Source organism: Carcharhinus amblyrhynchos, chromosome 8 (assembly GCF_965287045.1).
Source record: "Carcharhinus amblyrhynchos chromosome 8, sCarAmb.v2.hapA, whole genome shotgun sequence".
NCBI lineage: Eukaryota > Metazoa > Chordata > Chondrichthyes > Carcharhiniformes > Carcharhinidae > Carcharhinus > Carcharhinus amblyrhynchos.
Window position 1 is genome coordinate 48602234 of NC_137331.1, and position 17593 is coordinate 48619826.

The 17593-nt window shown below is 41.8% G+C and overlaps 1 protein-coding gene across 5 annotated transcripts in view; it reads left to right on the forward strand.

Annotated features, from left to right (window-relative positions):
* pag1 (phosphoprotein membrane anchor with glycosphingolipid microdomains 1) overlaps window positions 1-17593 on the forward strand; it is a 165865-nt gene that overhangs the window by 47044 nt on the left and 101228 nt on the right. The gene's annotated exons all lie outside the window — the stretch shown is intronic.

The following is a 17593-nucleotide window of genomic DNA, read 5'->3' on the forward strand; positions in this document are numbered from 1 at the left end:
TCACTTTTCTGCTGAGTAGGGTGATAATCGGTATATTTAGATTTGGTCTGCTTTTTGTGGATAACATACTAATGTGCGTTTACTAGAGCAGGTTAAAGACTGTGTGTTGTCACAAGCTGCATACCTCCTATCTCCCAAATATCCACTACACTTGTAAGACACAAGTCAGGAATGTGATGGGATACTCTCTCAACTTGATTGGTGCAGCTTCAACAATGCTCTAGAAGCACAAAATCATCCAGCGCAAAGCAGCCTGCTTGATTGGTGTCACGCCCACCATCATCACCAGTGTAGTCTGCTCATATTGTGTACTACCTCCAGGATGTAATGTCACAAGTCAAAAAAAACTTCCTTGACAACAGCCCTCAAACCAGAGACCTCCACCATCTGGAAAAACAGGTACAAGGCAGCACTATTACCTTAAAGTTTTCCTCGAAGTTGCACAAATCCTTGGACCTATATCACTACTCCTTTATTATCACTGAGTCAAATTTCTGGAACTCCATATCTAAAGTGCCACATGGCCTACAGTAATTCAAAAGGCTCCACATCTGAGCAACCAGGGAATGGCAACAAATCAAGCCTTGACAGCAAAGCCCACATCCTGAGAATGGATTTTTTAAGAGATTGTGTTAGGGAGTGTTAATGTAACACATCATTCAGCCAGAATGTGAATGGCATGCTATGGCCTTTCAGTTTTTCCTCTCAAACAGACAATAATTTGCCTGTAGTGACTCCAGTGGCTTATAATATTTTCAGGATCCATCACCTGTTTCACATTATTCTTTTCTGTTATGTACAAGTTTTGTCTTTCATGACAGCAGTGATGGCTGATTAGGCCGATTAAACGTGCTTCCTGCTGTGCATTCTCTCCTCAACATGGCATGTATAATGCAATTTGTAATACCTATCATTTTCACTTCAAATACATTTCTCACTAAACTCTTGCTAATATTTCTCTGAATATAGCTGATTTATGCACAAAACTTTCCTTACCTTCCTTATGTTTGTGTTCTGCGCTGCCACTATAGAGCGGCATATGTGCCTTACCTTTTTGCATTCTTCCTGAAGCTGTGAAATTTCTTCCTTGCTAGAGTCTAATATTTGTCAAGGATAGAGTTTTTTTTTGTCATGCTCTTAGTTGCCTCTAGCTATGTATGTTTGGGGTCACTCACTGTGCAACTCCAACCCGCCCACCCAGCTGCAGCACAAAAATATACTGCACAATACTGAGTTCATTAGAATTTGTGCAGTCTGATTGGTAAATTGATATGTTTTCTTCTGATAACTTATTACCTACAATCTTTGAGTACTCCACAGTTGGATTAACCAACTTTCGGGCATTTTATATGTTCAAGGAGGGAGCTAAAAAGGGGAGTTAGAAGGGCGAAAAGAGGGCATGAAATGGCTTTGGCTGATAGGATTAAGGAAAATCCAAAGGCATTTTACTCTTTTATATTAGGAGCAAGAGAGTGGTTAGAGGGAAAATTAGTCCTCTTAGGGACAAAGGAGGGGAGCTATGCATCGAGTCTAAGGGAATGGGGGAGATCCTGAATGAATACTTTGTGTCGGTATTCACGAAGGAGAGGGGATCGGTGTTGTGAATTGTCTTGGAGGGAGCTGTAGATCAGTGGAAGGAAATATCCATTACGAGGGAGGAAGTGCTAAGGTTTTTAGGTAGCATAAAAACGGATAAAGCTCCGGGGCCTGATGGTATTTATCCCAGGCTGCTTAGGGAGGTGAAAGATGAAATTGCTGGGCCTCTGACGCAAATCTTTGTCTCTTCCTTGGACACAGGTGAGGTCCCAGAGGACTGGAGGGTAGCTAATGTGGTACCGCTGTTTAAAAAGGGTAGTAGGGATAACCCTGGTAATTATAGACCAGTGAGTTTGTCATCGGTGGTAGGAAAATTATTGGAAAAAATTCTTAGGAATAGGATTTATAAGCATTTGGAGCGTTGCGATCTGATTAGGGATACGCAACATGGCTTTGTTCGGGGGAAGTCTTGCCTTACGAATCTGGTAGAATTCTTTGAGGAGGTGACAAAAACAGTTGACGATGGACGAGCCATTGATGTCATCTATATGGATTTCAGTAAGGCGTTTGACAAAGTCCCTCACGGTAGGCTGGTAGAAAAGGTTAAGGCACATGGGATACAAGGACAGGTAACTAGGTGGATTGAAAACTGGCTGGGCAAAAGGAGACAGAGTAGTAGTGGAAGGGTCCTTTTCTGGCTGGAGGCCAGTCACCAGTGGTGTGCCGCAGGGCTCAGTACTGGGACCTCTCCTCTTTGTAGTATATATAAATGACTTGGAAGAGGGCGTACGTGGTGTGATCAGCAAGTTTGCGGATGACACCAAGATGGCAGGATTGGCAGATACTGAGGAGGACTGTCAGGTAACACAGCAGGATATAGATAGGCTGGTATATTGGGCAGATAGATGGCAGATGGAATTTAATCCTGACAAATGCGAGGTGATGCATTTTGGAAGGAATAATGCAGGGAGGAGTTACGTGATAAAGGGTAGGCTGATTAAGAGTATAGAAATACAGAGGGACCTGGGAGTGCAGGTGCACAAGTCTCTGAAGGTGTCAACACAGGTAGAGAAGGTTGTGAAGAAAGCTTACGGAATGCTAGCCTTTATAGGAAGGGGTATAGAGTATAAGAGCTGCCATCTAATGCTTCAGTTGTACAGAACATTGGTTAGGCCACGTTTGGAGTACTGCATCCAGTTCTGGTCACCTTCCTACCAGAAGGACGTGGAGACCCTGGAGAGGGTGCAGAGGAGGTTTACCGGGATGTTGCCTGGCATGGAAGGACTGAGTTACGAGGAAAGGTTGGAGAAACTGGGGCTCTTCTCCTTAGAAAGATGGAGATTAAGGGGGGATATGATAGAGGTGCATAAAATAATGAAGGGAATAGATAGAGTCAACAGTGGTAGGCTTTTCCCTAGATTGGGGACAATTACGAGAGGTCACGGTCTGAGGGTGAGGGGGGAGAAGTATAATTTGGATACAAGAGGAAGGTTTTTCATGCAGAGGGTCGTGGGGGTATGGAACGCGCTACCAAGTAAGGTGGTGGAGGCAGGCACGTTGGACTTGTTTTAAGGTTTACTTAGACACATGAGCGAAACAGGGGTGGAGGGTTATAGTAGACAGTATTAAATAGGGTCAGAGCCTCGGGACGACGCCGGAAATGTAGTATTACATGTTAATGTTTTGTCTTTTTTAATCCACAGATGTCGGTCCACCTTGTTGTCAAACGAGGGGCATGCACACAGTGGGTCGTGCGTGGGCTGCTCTTGGAGGTTCCAAGAGTGGCCTAGTACTTCGTGTCGTTGTGTGTGCTTAATCCTGGACCAGCAGACAGGCACCACAACAGCTCAGTGACTATCACTGCTAGCTGTGCAGATACATGGATTTGGGCCTATGTCTGTGAGAGTTTGCGCATTCTCCCTGTGGTTGCGAGGGTTTCCTCCCACACCCCAAAGATGTGCTCTTAGGCTGATTGGTGTACCAAATTGACCCTACACTATTCTCCCCTGAATCTGGCTACATTAGGGGTTCCACTCACATACACACGGGGCAGGGTAGGTGTAGGAAAATGCTTTGTTGAAGGGGCGGCGTGGGCTTGTTGGGCCGAAGGGCCTGTTTCCTGTACTGGGTTGTTCTTTGTTTGTTCTTTGTACTCAGTACCTGCTACAGAATTGTTAAAAGATCATTATTGTAGGTCCATTGTGATTCTTTTCAGATGTTACCATTGAAATTATACTTTGGGATAATTGTGTTGGTTCATTTATCTTGACAATGGAAATTCCTCTCAAGTTCCCCTAGTAATTGAAACTAGGTAAGGAAATTGCTTTACATCCTCTTAAAAAGTATCTGGATGAACACTTGTCATGTCATAACATTGAGGGCTACGGACCAAGTGCTGGCAGATGGGATTAGGTGGGAGTTCAGGTTTTCTAATGTCGGTGTAGACTCAATGGGCCAAAGAGCCTCTTCTGCGCTGTGTGGTTCTATGATTCTATGATTGCTTTGATCATAACTTGTGTTACTTGGCACCTATCTCTTGTATGTCTGTGCTGCAGGCAGGAATAAGTCTAGCAAATAAAGTCTTACTGCACAATTTAGTGGCCGACTCCAAAGCTCAACAATTCTCTGAGAAGAGAAGGATGCCTAATATTTAATGCGTTCTAACCTTGCGTAACATATTACAATGCATTGGTCCTCCCCAACTAATTTAATTGAAATAATTTGTGAAAATGGATATAATCTTACTCCTTCATTATTTCATAAATTTCAATCAAATCACCGAGTCTATATAATCATAGACTTTACAGCATGGAAACAGACCCTTTGGCCCAACTCATCCATGCCACTCTTTTTTTAAACCACTAAACTAGTCCCAATTGCCCACGTTTGGCCCATATCCCTCTGTACCCATTTTACCCATGTAACTGTCTAAATGCTTTTTAAAGGGAAAAATTGTGCCTCTACTACTACACCTGGCAGCTTGTTCCACTACACCTGGCAGCTTGTATGGTTTTAAAATAAACAACCTCGGCCTTTTAATCCTATATGGATTAAGGTGCTGTAAACAAAGCAATTTGTCACCCTACTCTAAACCTTTTCCAGAGCTTTTCATCATCTTTCACTTGAGTAGATTGAAATTACGTTCTAAATGAATCCTAACAAAGGTTTCATATAAAGACAAATGTTTCATTTTATACTGTAAATGCAGCCAGCCAGTATCCTATTTACCCCAGTTCTAACTTAATTTCATTGGTAGTGAACTTTAAGTTAAGCTGCTGATCAATGCACAGTTAAAATCTGATTTGTTCCTAGGGCTACTTTTCAAATGGTCGCAATAATAGAAGAAGAAATAATTAGAAGAGTAGCTACAAAATGAGCATTTGGAGATCAGTCTGCAACTGAATTGTAAAAGTGTGCTTTGACATTAACAGTAGTCATTAGGTGATTGATAATTGAATATTGCTATTTAATGTAGAAGGACAAGAAACCTCAGCACATTTTCTGTATAGCAGCTAGTGGCAGGGAAACCATCATGTATTATGAATGATCAGTGTTCAATAATTTGCAATATCGGCTGGTTTGGATGTATTATACCAGTACAGATATCAATCAGACTGTACATAACAAGATGCCAATAATAACCAGACTGATGAGAGAATTCCATCCAGTTTGTAGAAAGCATGAGCAATAATTGATTGTGATCTTGTGCGTACATTGTCAATAGTGATGGAACTAATAGATAATCTACAGAGACACAAATGATTCATTTTGTCATTCTTGATTAATGGGTTCTTTTGGTATTTTTCCATTAGATAACCCATAACTTATCAAGCATTAAGTTCATTAACTCAGATTACATTAATATAATTGGAGACAGTGGCACATTATTTGAAATTTGAGCATCGTTGATCACTGGACAGTTGAAGACTGGCTGCCTGTGCTATTGCATAAGGATGCACATATGCATTATGGTAAAATGAGGAGAACTGATTAGGGACAAAACACAGGATTTACATATGGAGGCAGGGGACACATGGCTGAACTATTGAATAAATACTTTTCATTTGCCTTAACCAAGGAAGACAATTATACCGAGATCATGGTAAAAGAGGAGGAAATTCAGTCACTAGAAGGGTTTAAAATTGATAAGAGAAAAGTATTGGATAGGCTGTCACTAAAAAGTTGAAGAGGCATCGGGGCAGAATAAGATGCATTCAAGGATACTCTGGTATGGTGCCAGAGGACTGGAGAATTGCAAACAATGTCCAAAAAAAGTATAAGGAAAGGCCTGTCAGTTTAATTTCGTCAGTTGGGAAACTTCTAGAAACAATAATTCAGGACAAAATTCATTGTCACACAGGCAAATGAAGGTTAATTAAGAAAAGCCACCGTGGCTTTCTTAAGGGAATATCGTGTTTAACTAATTTTCTGGAGCTTTTTGAAGAGGTAATGGAGAGGATTGATGAGGGAGTTGATATTGTGTACATGGACAGCTAAAAGGCATTTAAAACAGTGCTGAACAACAAATTTGTGAGCAAAATTAGAAATTGTGGATTAAGATGGGCTGCAACAACATGGATACAAAATTGGATGAGTGACAGGAAACAGTGAGCAATGGTTAATAGACATTTTTCAGGCTGGAGGAAGGTTTATAATGTTCCTCAGGGGTCAGTGTTGGGACCCTTGCTTTACTGGATATAGATTAATTATGTAGACCTTGGTATTTAGGGCACAATTTCAATATTTGCAGACGATACAATATTTGGAAACATGATTGTATGACTGGTGTAGACATGAAGGGCTGAATGGCCCTCTGTGCTTGACTTCTGAGGTTTCCATGCATTTGTTGTTCTATTCTGTATTAATGCGATGAGAAGGGCTTTAAACAGCAGCCTCTCAACTGTCATGGCTGCATTCTTAAAGGCCTCCCAGCTTGTCTGTTTCATTGAAGGAGTTCTTATCACTGAGCACTCTCCTCGATGGCCCTGTCACGTTGCTGACAGGCTGGTAGGAGAAAGTGTCCTGGCTGCTAAATCCTTAATTGAGGGTTAAAACTGTTCTTAATTGGCAACTTAAGTAAAAACTTAACTCACCTGACAGGTTCAAGGATTCCCCCTCCACCTTTAATCCCACCCCACAGAAATGCTAAAGGATGATGTTAGGATCTTGACCCATCAAAAATTTCAAAGGATGTAACACTGTGCATGCACCACACCCACCTGCCTTTACCTGAAAAAAATTCTGCCCTTGTTGTCAATTTTTAAATTAATCCTTATGTTACAATCCCTGTAGAGATGCATAACTTCTTACAATGAATTGTGCAGCGAGCAACAGAAAGAACCACAGGACAATATCTCTCAATTTAAGACTTCTATTGTCTCAGATGAGCCAAAGGAAAAAGCAAACCAAACATAGCCATGTTTTCTTAGAGCAGAAAAGACTGAGGGGGAACCGAACTGAAATGTGTAAGATTGAGGCGTATGGGCAGGATGAATAGGAAGCCACTGTTCCCTTTGGGGTCAACAATGAAGGGGCATACCTTTAAGGTAAGGGACAGGAGGGTGGTGGAGTCTAGAATGTACTGCCTTGGAGGGTAAAAGCAGCAAGAAACCTCACAACTTTCAGAAGATACATGGATGGGTACTTGAAATGCCATAACATTCAAGGCTATGGGCCAAGTGCTGGAAAGTTGCATTAGTATAGATTTAATGTAGTTTTGTTGGGGCAGATTTGATGGACCAAAGGACCGCATGAGTCGCAAAAACCCAGCTTGCAGGTGCAGCAGGTGGTCAGGAAGGCAAATGGGATGCTGGCCTTCATAGCGAGGGGGATTGAATATAAAAGTAGGGAGGTCTTGCTGCAGCTGTATAGGGCATTGGTGAGGCCGCAGCTGGAGTACTGTGTGCAGTTTTGGGCGCCGCACCTGCACAAGGATATTTTGGCCCTGGAGGGAGTGCAGAGGAGGTTTACTAGGCTGATACCGGAGTTGAGGGGATTGAGCTATGAGGAGAGGCTGAATAAACTAGGCTTGTACTCGTTAGAGTTTAGAAGAATGAGGGGAGATCTCATTGAGACGTATAAGATGATGAATGGGATGGATAGGATAGAGGTGGAGAGACTCTTCCCGCTCAAAAAAGACAGTAGGACTAGGGGGCACAGCCTCAAGATAAAGGGGAGGCGGTTTAGAACGGAGTTGAGGAGGAACTTCTTCACTCAAAGGGTGGTGAATCTCTGGAATTCTCTGCCCGTTGAAGTGGTGGAGGCTGCCTCGCTAAATATTTTTAAGAAGCGGGTTGATGGGTTCTTGATAAGAGAGGGGATTAAGGGTTATGGGGAGAGGGCGGGAAAGTGGAACTGAGCCACAACAGATCAGCCATGATCTTATTGAATGGCGGGGCAGGCTCGAAGGGCTAGATGGCCTACTCCTGCTCCTATTTCTTATGTTCTTATGTTCTTATGTTCTCTCCTGTATTGTATGACTATGACTCTGACTCTAAACACAACTTAATAAGCAACTAATATACCAAACTAAAGGAAAGGCACCTCTCCATTAACTGATGCAAGTAAAATACTTTCCGATATATGTTTACTTTATGCTATGCTGCCTGTAGATATGAAGCCTTGAAGATTTAAGTTCCAAATTCTCTCAGCTTTTTCAGTAGCCTTCCTTCTCCCTGTTACAACAGAATAAGTCTTCCAGTGTACTGAATGGAACAGTGGCACAGTGGTTAGCACTGCTGCCTCACAGTGCCAGGGGCTTGGGTTCAATTCCAGTCTCGGGTGACTTTCTGTGCAGTGTTTGCATGTTCTTCCTGTGTCTGCGTGGATTTCCTCTGGGTGGTCCAGCTTCCTCCCACAGTCCAAAAATGTGCTGGTTAGGTTGATTGGCCACGCTAAATTGCCCCTTAGTGCCAGGGGAATTAGCAGAGTAAATATGTGGGTTTACAGGGATAGGGCCTGGGTGGGATTGTTGTCGATGCAGGCTCGATGGGCTGAATGGCCTCTTTCTGCACTGTAGGGATTCTACGATTCTACTCGAAAGTTGTGCCTCTCTTTTTGTAAATTATGTGGAAGACTCCTTGTCCCAGTCCTACTCAGGCCTGCTCCTCATCCCTTTACATTACATTGAAGGCTGCATTGGTAACGCTTCATAGTCTTGTTTGGACCTGGAGTACATGTACACAGACAGAGATGCACACCACTTTCCTCTGCTTTTCACAGCAACAGCTGTTTCTTCTCCCTTTGCAGCCAGAAACTGAACTGCCTCTGTTTTGTGTCAAGATGTGAAAACTGTCACTTAATTTTTCTATTGGTTTCAGTTACAGATTACACAGGCATATCTCCAGGAAGATGGTTTGCTTTGTGTGATCTCACCATTGGCCCACTATCCAGGACATGCTGTTACCCTAAAATTAAAGGAGACATTTTAAAACAGAACATCTCATAATATCTCGCACTCAGTCCACCCAGTCCAACGCCAGCATCTCCACATTAAATCTCACACTTGTAACTGACACTATAATCAGAGGAAATAACCGCTTTAAAAATGTTCAAATTTTAGAAATCTCTATTGCATCTTCCCTTGCTTTTCTATGCTCTAGTGGCGTAAGTCCAAGTATAAGCGGGATGACTTGCATCTATATCATTTCTCAGCATATCTGAAAGTGGTTTACAACCAATGAACTATTTTTAAATACTGTTGGGGAAATGCAGCTGCTAATTTGTCAGCTGAGAAGCCCCATAAGGCGCAGTAAGATAAATGACAAGTCAGTAGCTTGTTGATAAAGCTTCAGGAATAATTGCTGGTCATGCCACCAAGGAAACTTTTCAGCTCTTCTTTGGCTTCTGCTATGGGATCCTTTTATGTCACTCTGAAATGAGAAAGCTAGCCAATGTTTAATGTCTCAACTGAAAGATAGGACTCCATCAATGAGCTGAACTGTAATCAGCCTAGATTAAAGAAAAGAAAGGCTTGTAATTATAAAGCATCCTGCACAAATTTAGGGGATGCCAAGGTGTTTTACAACTAATTAAGTTTTTGTTTCAAGTAGTCATTGTAATTTCAGTGTCGTATGAGCTGAAATCTTCGAAGTGAAGTTTTCACCCACAACCTTCTGATGCAGTTGAGTGATACAACTGAGTTAAACCTGAACTTAAGATATGTACCTTGAACGTCTCAGCACATGTCAATATTGTGTTTCAGTTCTCAAGTCCAAATCAACAACAGATGCTGGTTGGGGAGGGGCTGCTGCTGCTGATTTTTGTTTTCTTCATTCGTGGCACGTGGCTGGTCAGCATTTATTGCCCATTTTTAGTTGCCTTGAGAAGATGCTGGTGAGCTGCTTTCTTGAATTGCTGCAGTCCGTGTTCTGTGGGTTGACCCACAATGCCATTTAGGAGGAAATTCCAGGATTTTGATGCAAAAGAATGGGGATATATTTCCAAGTCAGGATGGTGAGTGGGTTGGAGGGGAACTTGCAGGTGGTGGTATTCCCATGTATCTGCTGCCCTTGTCTTGCTAGATGGAAGTAGTCGTGGGTTTGGAAGATGCTGTTTAAGGATCTTTGGTGAATTGTTGCAGTACATCTTATAGATAGTAATACTGCTGCTACTGAGCGTCGGTGGTGGAGGGATTAAATGTATATAAATGTGCTAATCAAGTGAGCTGCTTTGTCCTGGATGATGTCAAGTTTCTTGAATGTTGTTGGAGCTGCACCCAGGCAGGCAAGTGGGGTGTATTCCATCACACTCCTGACTTGTGCCTTGTAGATGGTGGATAGGCTTTAGGGCGCCAGGAGGTGAGTTATTCGTTGTAGTATTCCTAGCCTCTGACCTGCTGTTATAGAATAGTACAGCACAGTACAAGCCCTTCAGCCCTCAATGTTGTACCCCACTGGTAACTGGCCTCCAGTCTGAAAATTTTCCTTCCACCACCACTCTCTGTCTTCTATGAGACAGCCAGTTACTTATCCAATCGGCCAAATTTCCTTCTAGCCCACACCTCCTTATCTTCTTCATGAGCCTACCATGGAGAACCTTATCAAACGCCTTACTAAAATCCATATATACGACATCAACTGCTCTACCTTCGTCTATACACTTAGTTACCTCCTCAAAGAATTCAATCAAATTTGTGAGGCAGGACTTACCCCTCACGAAACCATGCTGATTATCCTGGATTAAATTACATTTTTCCAAATGGTCATAAATCTTATCTCTCACGTCCCTTTCCATTAACTTAGCAACCACCAAAGTAAGACTAACTGGCCTATAATTACCAAGGTCATTCCTATTTCCTTTCTTGAAGAGAAGAACAACATTCACCACTCTCTAGTCCTCTGGCACAATCCCTGTGGACAGTGAGGACCCAAAGATCAAAGCTAAAGGCTCTGCAATCTCATCCCTTGCCTCCCAACGTATACTCGGATGTATCCCATCTGGCCCAGGGGACTTATCGACCCTCAAAATTGCTAATACATCTTCTCTCAGAACATCGACCTCCTCCAAGTTGTAGCCTCTGTGTTTATGTGGTGAATCCAGTTGAGTTTCTGGTCAATGGTAAGCCCAAGGATGTTGACAGTGAGGGATTCAGTGATGGTTACATCATTGAATGTCAAGGGGCAGTGGCTAGAGTGTCTCTTTTTGGTGATGGTCATTGCCTGGCATTTGTGCGGCATAAATGTTACTTGCTGCTTGTCAGCCCAAGCCTGGATATTGTCCAGATCATGTTGCATTTGAGCATGGATTGCTTCAGTGTCTGAGGAGTCATGAATGGTGCTGAACATTGTGCAATCATTGGCGAACATCCCCACTTCTGACCTGATGATGGAGGGAAAGTCATTGATGAAGCAGCTGAAAATTGTTGGGCCTAGGATACTACCCTGATGGACTCCTGCAGAGATATCTTGGAGCTGAGATGACTCACCCTCCACAACCACAACCATCTTCCTATGTACCAGGTATGACTCCAACCAGCGGAGAGTTTGCCTCTGATACCCATTGATTCCAGTTTTGCCAGGATTCCTTCTTGCCACACTTGGTGGAATGTGGCCTTGAGATCAAGGGCTGTCACACTCCCCTCACCTCTGGAATTCAGCTCTTTTGTCCATGTTTGAACCAAGGTTGTAATGAGGTCAGAAGCTAATTGGCCCTAGCAAAAACTAAACTGAGCGTCAGTGAGCAAGTTATTGCTGAGCAGATGTTGCTTGATCGTACTATTGATGACCTTTCTATCACTTTACTGATGACTGAGAGTAGACAGGTCGGTAATTAGCCGGGTTGGATTTGTCCTGTTTTTGTGTATAGGACATACTTGGGCAATTTTCCACATTGTCGAGTAGATGCCAATGTTGTGACAGCGCTGGATGAGCTTGGCTAGGGCAGCAGCAAGTTCTGAGGCATGAGTTTTTAGTACTATTGCTGGAATATTATCAGGGCCCATTTCCTTTGCAGTACCCAGTGCCTCCAACTGTTTCTTGAAATCACATGGAGTGAATCGAATTGGCTGGAGACCACTGGAGGAGGCTGAGATGTATCATCCAATTGGCACTTCAGGCTGAAGATTGCTGCGAATACTTCTGCCTTATCTTTTGCACTAATGTGCTGGGCTCCTCCTTCATTGAGGATGGGGATATTTGTGAAACCTGCTCCTCCAGTGAGTTGCTTAATTGTCCATTACCTTTCTCAACTGGATGTGGAAGCATAATAGAGGCTATTCTCAATCTGAAGGCTGGACTTCGTTTCCACAGTGGTCACTGTTGCCTCTGTCCATGACGGTATCTGTATCAGCAGCTGGCAGATTGATAAGGATGAGGTCACGTATGTTATTTCCTCTTGGTGGTTCCTTCACCACCTGCTGCAGATTCAGTCTAGCAGTTATATCATTTGGGACCCAACCAGCTCGATCAGTAGTAATGCTGCTGAGCCCCGTTGGTGGTGGACAGTGAAATGCCCCGTCCACAGTACATTTTGTGCTCTTGCCACCCTCAGTACTCCCTCTAAGTGTCGCTCAACATGGAGGAATACTGATTCATCAGCCAAAGGAGGATGGTACATTGTAACCTGTAAAAGGTTTCCTTGACCTTGTTTCATCTGAAGCCATGAGACTTCATGGGGTCAGAGTCAATGTTAAGGACTGCCAGGATAACTCCCTCCTGACTTTATATCACTGTGCCACCACTTTGCCCAGTCTGTCCTGCCGGTGGGACAGGACATATCCAGGGATGGTAATGATGGTGTCTGGGGTGTTATCTGGAAGCTTTGATTCCATGAGAGTGACTGTTAGGTTGTTGCTTGACTTGTCTGTGAGACAGCTCTCCCAGTTTTGGCACTAGCCCCCAGATGTTAGTAAGGAGGACTTTGCAGGGTCGACAGGGCTATTTGTTTTGCCGTTGTCTGTTCTGATGCCTAGGTTAGTGCCAGGTGGTCTGTCCAGTTTCATTTTTTTTGGCTGAGACTTTGTAGTGATTGTTACAACTGAGTAGCTTGCTAGGCTATTTCAGAGGGTAGTTGAGAGTCATCCACACTGCTGTGGCTCTGGAGTTACAGATAAGGATGGCAGATTTCCTTCCCTAAAGGGCATTAGTGAACCAGATGGGTTTTTCTGATAATTGACAGCGGTTTTCATGGTCATCAGTAGATTCTTAATTCCAGATATTTTTTATTGAATTCAAATTCCGCCATCTTCTGTGGCAGGATTTAAACTCACGTTTCCAGAACATTATCTGGTTTCTGGATTAATAGACGATTAGCCATCAGGCCATCGCCTCTCCTCTGATGTGGCAAAGGGCCAATCTGCCACTGGCAAAAATCACACTTAATTGGGCCATTAATCATTCAGATTGGCTGCTCATCTCCATTTAGTTGGCAACTGAGCTGCCACTATTCCTAGCACTGGGAAATCTCCTGGCACTGAGACTGTAAGAGGAGCCATCTCTCTGTGGCTCATTGTCATTTTACCAGTCCTCTTTCTCCCAGTCTAGCTAGCTGGAAGTTGGTAAAATTGCATCCATTAATGCTGCGTCTCTCCACAGATGCTGCTTAACCTGCTGAGTGTTTCCAGCATTTTCTGTTTTTAGACCTTTGTATCTATACAGTTACTTTTTCTATACCATAGATCTGAAATTTGGAACAAACTCCCTTCTTGAGGAAGGTTTATATGCTTTCCAAAAATTCATATATGCTTCATCTGTTTCATTCACAGTAACTTCATTGCAGTGTTAATGTAAGCCTACTTGTGATACTAACACAAACTTCTCTTGTATCTAATGGATCATTTCTTCAAAAACTATTTTCCCTAATCAGATTCATGCTGATTGAGTTTGATTAATCCATTTCATTTTAAAATTCACTAATTTTAGGTTTCAGAAAATTGTCCCTTATTGATGATTGTATTAAACTCGGTGACCATAGGCCAAGTTTTCCTTTCCTCCAATTTGAATAGAATTTATTTGAATTTATTCAAATTAACTTATTCAAATGAACTTATTGAATTTATTTATGAATTATCAAATAGTTAATATCCTCCATTCAGTTTAAAAATATAGCTTTAACGCCTTTTATATTTTGATCCACAATTTAACTATTTGTATAACTTAGCACTTTAATCTTTTGTTGTACAGGCATCTCTAAATATTAGCAACATGTTCTGTGCAAAAAATTTTAGGAGAACGAATGACCCCAAAATCATTTATCTCAATTTCTACCTGACGTCAAAGGAAACAAGATAGCTCTGCTGTTATTTCTAGAGTCAAATCCTATCAAATGACTAAAATAAATAAATAATTTCTTTTTCAATTATTCTGAGTCTTGGGTATGCGGACATCAATTTGTTTGTATATATTCAAAGTTCAGTTTGAATTCAAAATGGCTGCCTATGTAAAATGTTCATACTTATGCGTCTTTTCTGTTTACCTCAATTCTTTTTGATCCACTGTAAAATAAATCTAAATGTGAAGCCATATTTCACGGTTTCCTTTATTTTGCCATACCTTAGCAGAGTATGTGATTAAGTGCGGATATCAGAACCGTAAGGCTGTATCATTCAATTAAAGCCACAAATAAATCACAATTTCAGAAAACAATGCCTTAAATATGTGTGTTGCTTTTGAGATTTACTGGATATGACTGTTTGCTGGATTGAAAAGCAAGAAAATAAACATCAAACCATTTCAAGATAAAGAGCCTATAGCATGCAATGTAATTTGATAAGATAACTTTGGTGTTCTTCTGTGACATATGGTACATTCTTCTAGAAAATGACAATTTGTGAAGGATCCCCTACTACAAGAACTTTGTTCTTTACCACATCCCTGTCCTACATGGTTAGTCACACCATTTTGTTTTGCAATTATCTGTATGTACATCTTTCGTGTTACCTTTTAAAAGAAAAGTTTTAAGTGGCAGATCTGTTTTTAGCTTACAGCTAAGACACGTTGCATTGATTCGCAAAGATAGTGTCATTAAACCACAAAAAGCCATTACTTCCTTTCTAAAATTAAGCTACCTCTGTTAAAGGTTTAAAATTTAATCTTTGGTTGAGAACAGGGCAAGGTGAATCAGAGTCTAATTGCCCATTGGTGAAGGAAGCTTGCAGATGAGCAGATTGATTAATATTAAGGGTTTCTGTCAATAACTGGATTTCTTTAAAGACTGTTTACATCTGTAGCATGGATGTACCTGGAGTAGCATATTTTTAAAATTAATTTATGGGAAGTGTGTTGCTGGTTAGGCCAGCATTATCACACATCCTTAATTGCACTTGAACTGAGTAGCCCATTTCAGAGGCCAATTAAAAGTCAACCATATTGCTGAGTGTAGAGTCAAATGACAGCTGGACCGGGTAAGAGTGGCCAATTTCCTTCCTTCCCCAGAGGAATAACCAAAAGTAGTCCAGATTGGAACTAATGATATGGGTAGGAAAAGAGTTGAAGCTCCATATACTGTTTCAAGGCTGGGAGGAAGAGGGGATCTCACTAATCTTTGGATTAATTCTATTGTTAAATGGTAGTGAGTATAAGAGCAATGCAATGAAATTGTAAAATGGTGTAAGAAGGAGAATTTCAGAATCCTAGGGACTTGATTGGAACCAGTTCTGAGGCAATTAGAGATCTTTGTAGGACAGATAGGATGTGCTTCAACAGGAATGGTACAAGTGCTTTTTCAGGAGATTAGCTAATGATGGATTAAACTAATTTGATGGTGGGTTAGGCAGTGAAATGAAGCATTGCTCCTTAATGTCCAAGGATATATAGGTTAGGTGGATTAGCAACCTTAAATGTATGGGTCTATGGAGATGAGCAGAGGGGAGGGCTAGCCATGATAAATGCATAGAATTAAGAGGTTAGGGCAGGGGGGAGGGCATGTGTAAAATGTTCTTTGGTGAGTTGGTGCAGACTCGATAGCTGAATGGCCTCCTTCTGCACTGCAGGGATTATATGAATATTATATTTAGTTTTGGTCACCTAATTACAGGAAGGATATTAATAAGGTTGAAAGAGTGCAGAGAAGGTTTACAGGACTTGAGAAACTGAGTTACAGAGAAAGTTTGAATAGGTTAGGACTTTATTCCCTGGAGTGTAGAAGAATGAGGGGAGATTTGATAGAGGTGTATAAAATTCTGATGGGTGTAGATAGAGTGAGTGAATGCAAGCAGGCTTTTTCCACTGAGACTAGGGGAGATAAAAACTAGAAGACATGGGTTAAGGGTGAAGGGGGAATAATTTTAAAGGGAACATGGAGGGGGCTGTGCGGTACTTCACACAGAGTAGTGGGAGTGTGGAATGAGCTGCCAGATGAAGTGGTGAAAGCGGGCTCACTTTTAACCTAAGAAAAACTTGGACAGGTACATGGATGAGAGGGGTGTGGAGGGATATGGTCCAGGTGCACATCAGTGGGATTAGGCAGAAAAAATGGTTTGGCAAAGGCAAGAAGAGCCAAAAGGCCTGTTTCTGTGCTGTAGTGTTCTATAAACTGCACCCCCATTTCGTGGAATACCCTGGAATGGGTGGGTTATCTTATGACAAAAGGTTGGACAGGCTAAGCTTGTCTCTGCTGGAGTTTAAAAGAGTAAGATGTGAATTGATCGAAACATGACATCCTGTCTCGACAGGGTTGATGTGGAAAGAATGTTTCTTTTGGGAAAATGAATGAACTAAGGATCACTTTAAAAATAAGTTGTTGCCCATTTAAGACAGACAAGGAGAAATTATTTCTGAAGGTAGAGGGTGTACGGAACTCTTTTCCACAAAAAGTGAGTCTGTGGAACATTTCCTCAAAAAGCAGTGGAAGCAGAGTTGTAACTGCTAATGTGGGTCAACCCAGCAATTCAAGAAAGCAGCTTGCCACCACCTTCTCAAGGGCAACTAGGGATGGGCACCAAATGGTGACCAACCAGCAGCACCCATGTCTCTCAAATGAATAATAAAAAAAAACCTGGAATTGTTGCATTTACTTTGAGTCCAGAAGGTTATAAGGTGTCTAATCAAAAGATTAGGTGCTGTTCCTCAAGCTTGAGTTTTATTGGAATAGTGTAGGCAGCCAAGGACAGAGAGGTGGGAGTGGGGCAGAGAATGACAAATGATTTGAAGCTCTGAGTCACACTTGAAAACTGAACAGAGATGTTCCACAAGGTAGTGACTGGAACTGTGGTTAGTCTGAGGAGACTTCAGTGGTTACAGTATACCAAATTAGAAAAGGTACAAATAATCACTTTTGAAAGTAGTGTTGGGGTTTGCAGACCAATAACAGGATTGTTGACTCATTTACCATAAATATTCAAATATACTTATGTTTTACATTCTATTTTCTATCTCCTTCAGAATCAATATTCAAGTATGCTAATGTTTTGCATTCTATTTTCTACCTCCATCAGAATCAAATGGAAAGAGTAAATAAGATCTTGGTTTTTCTTGGTCATCACAAGTTTATTTTCACTCTTTGATTCCAACCCAACTCCCCATTATATTCTTCCCTCTACTCCTATAAGCAATGGTTCATGTATTTATTTTTGTTTTCACACCAGATCAAGAGCTCAGAAATTGCTGGAGTAATAAACCTC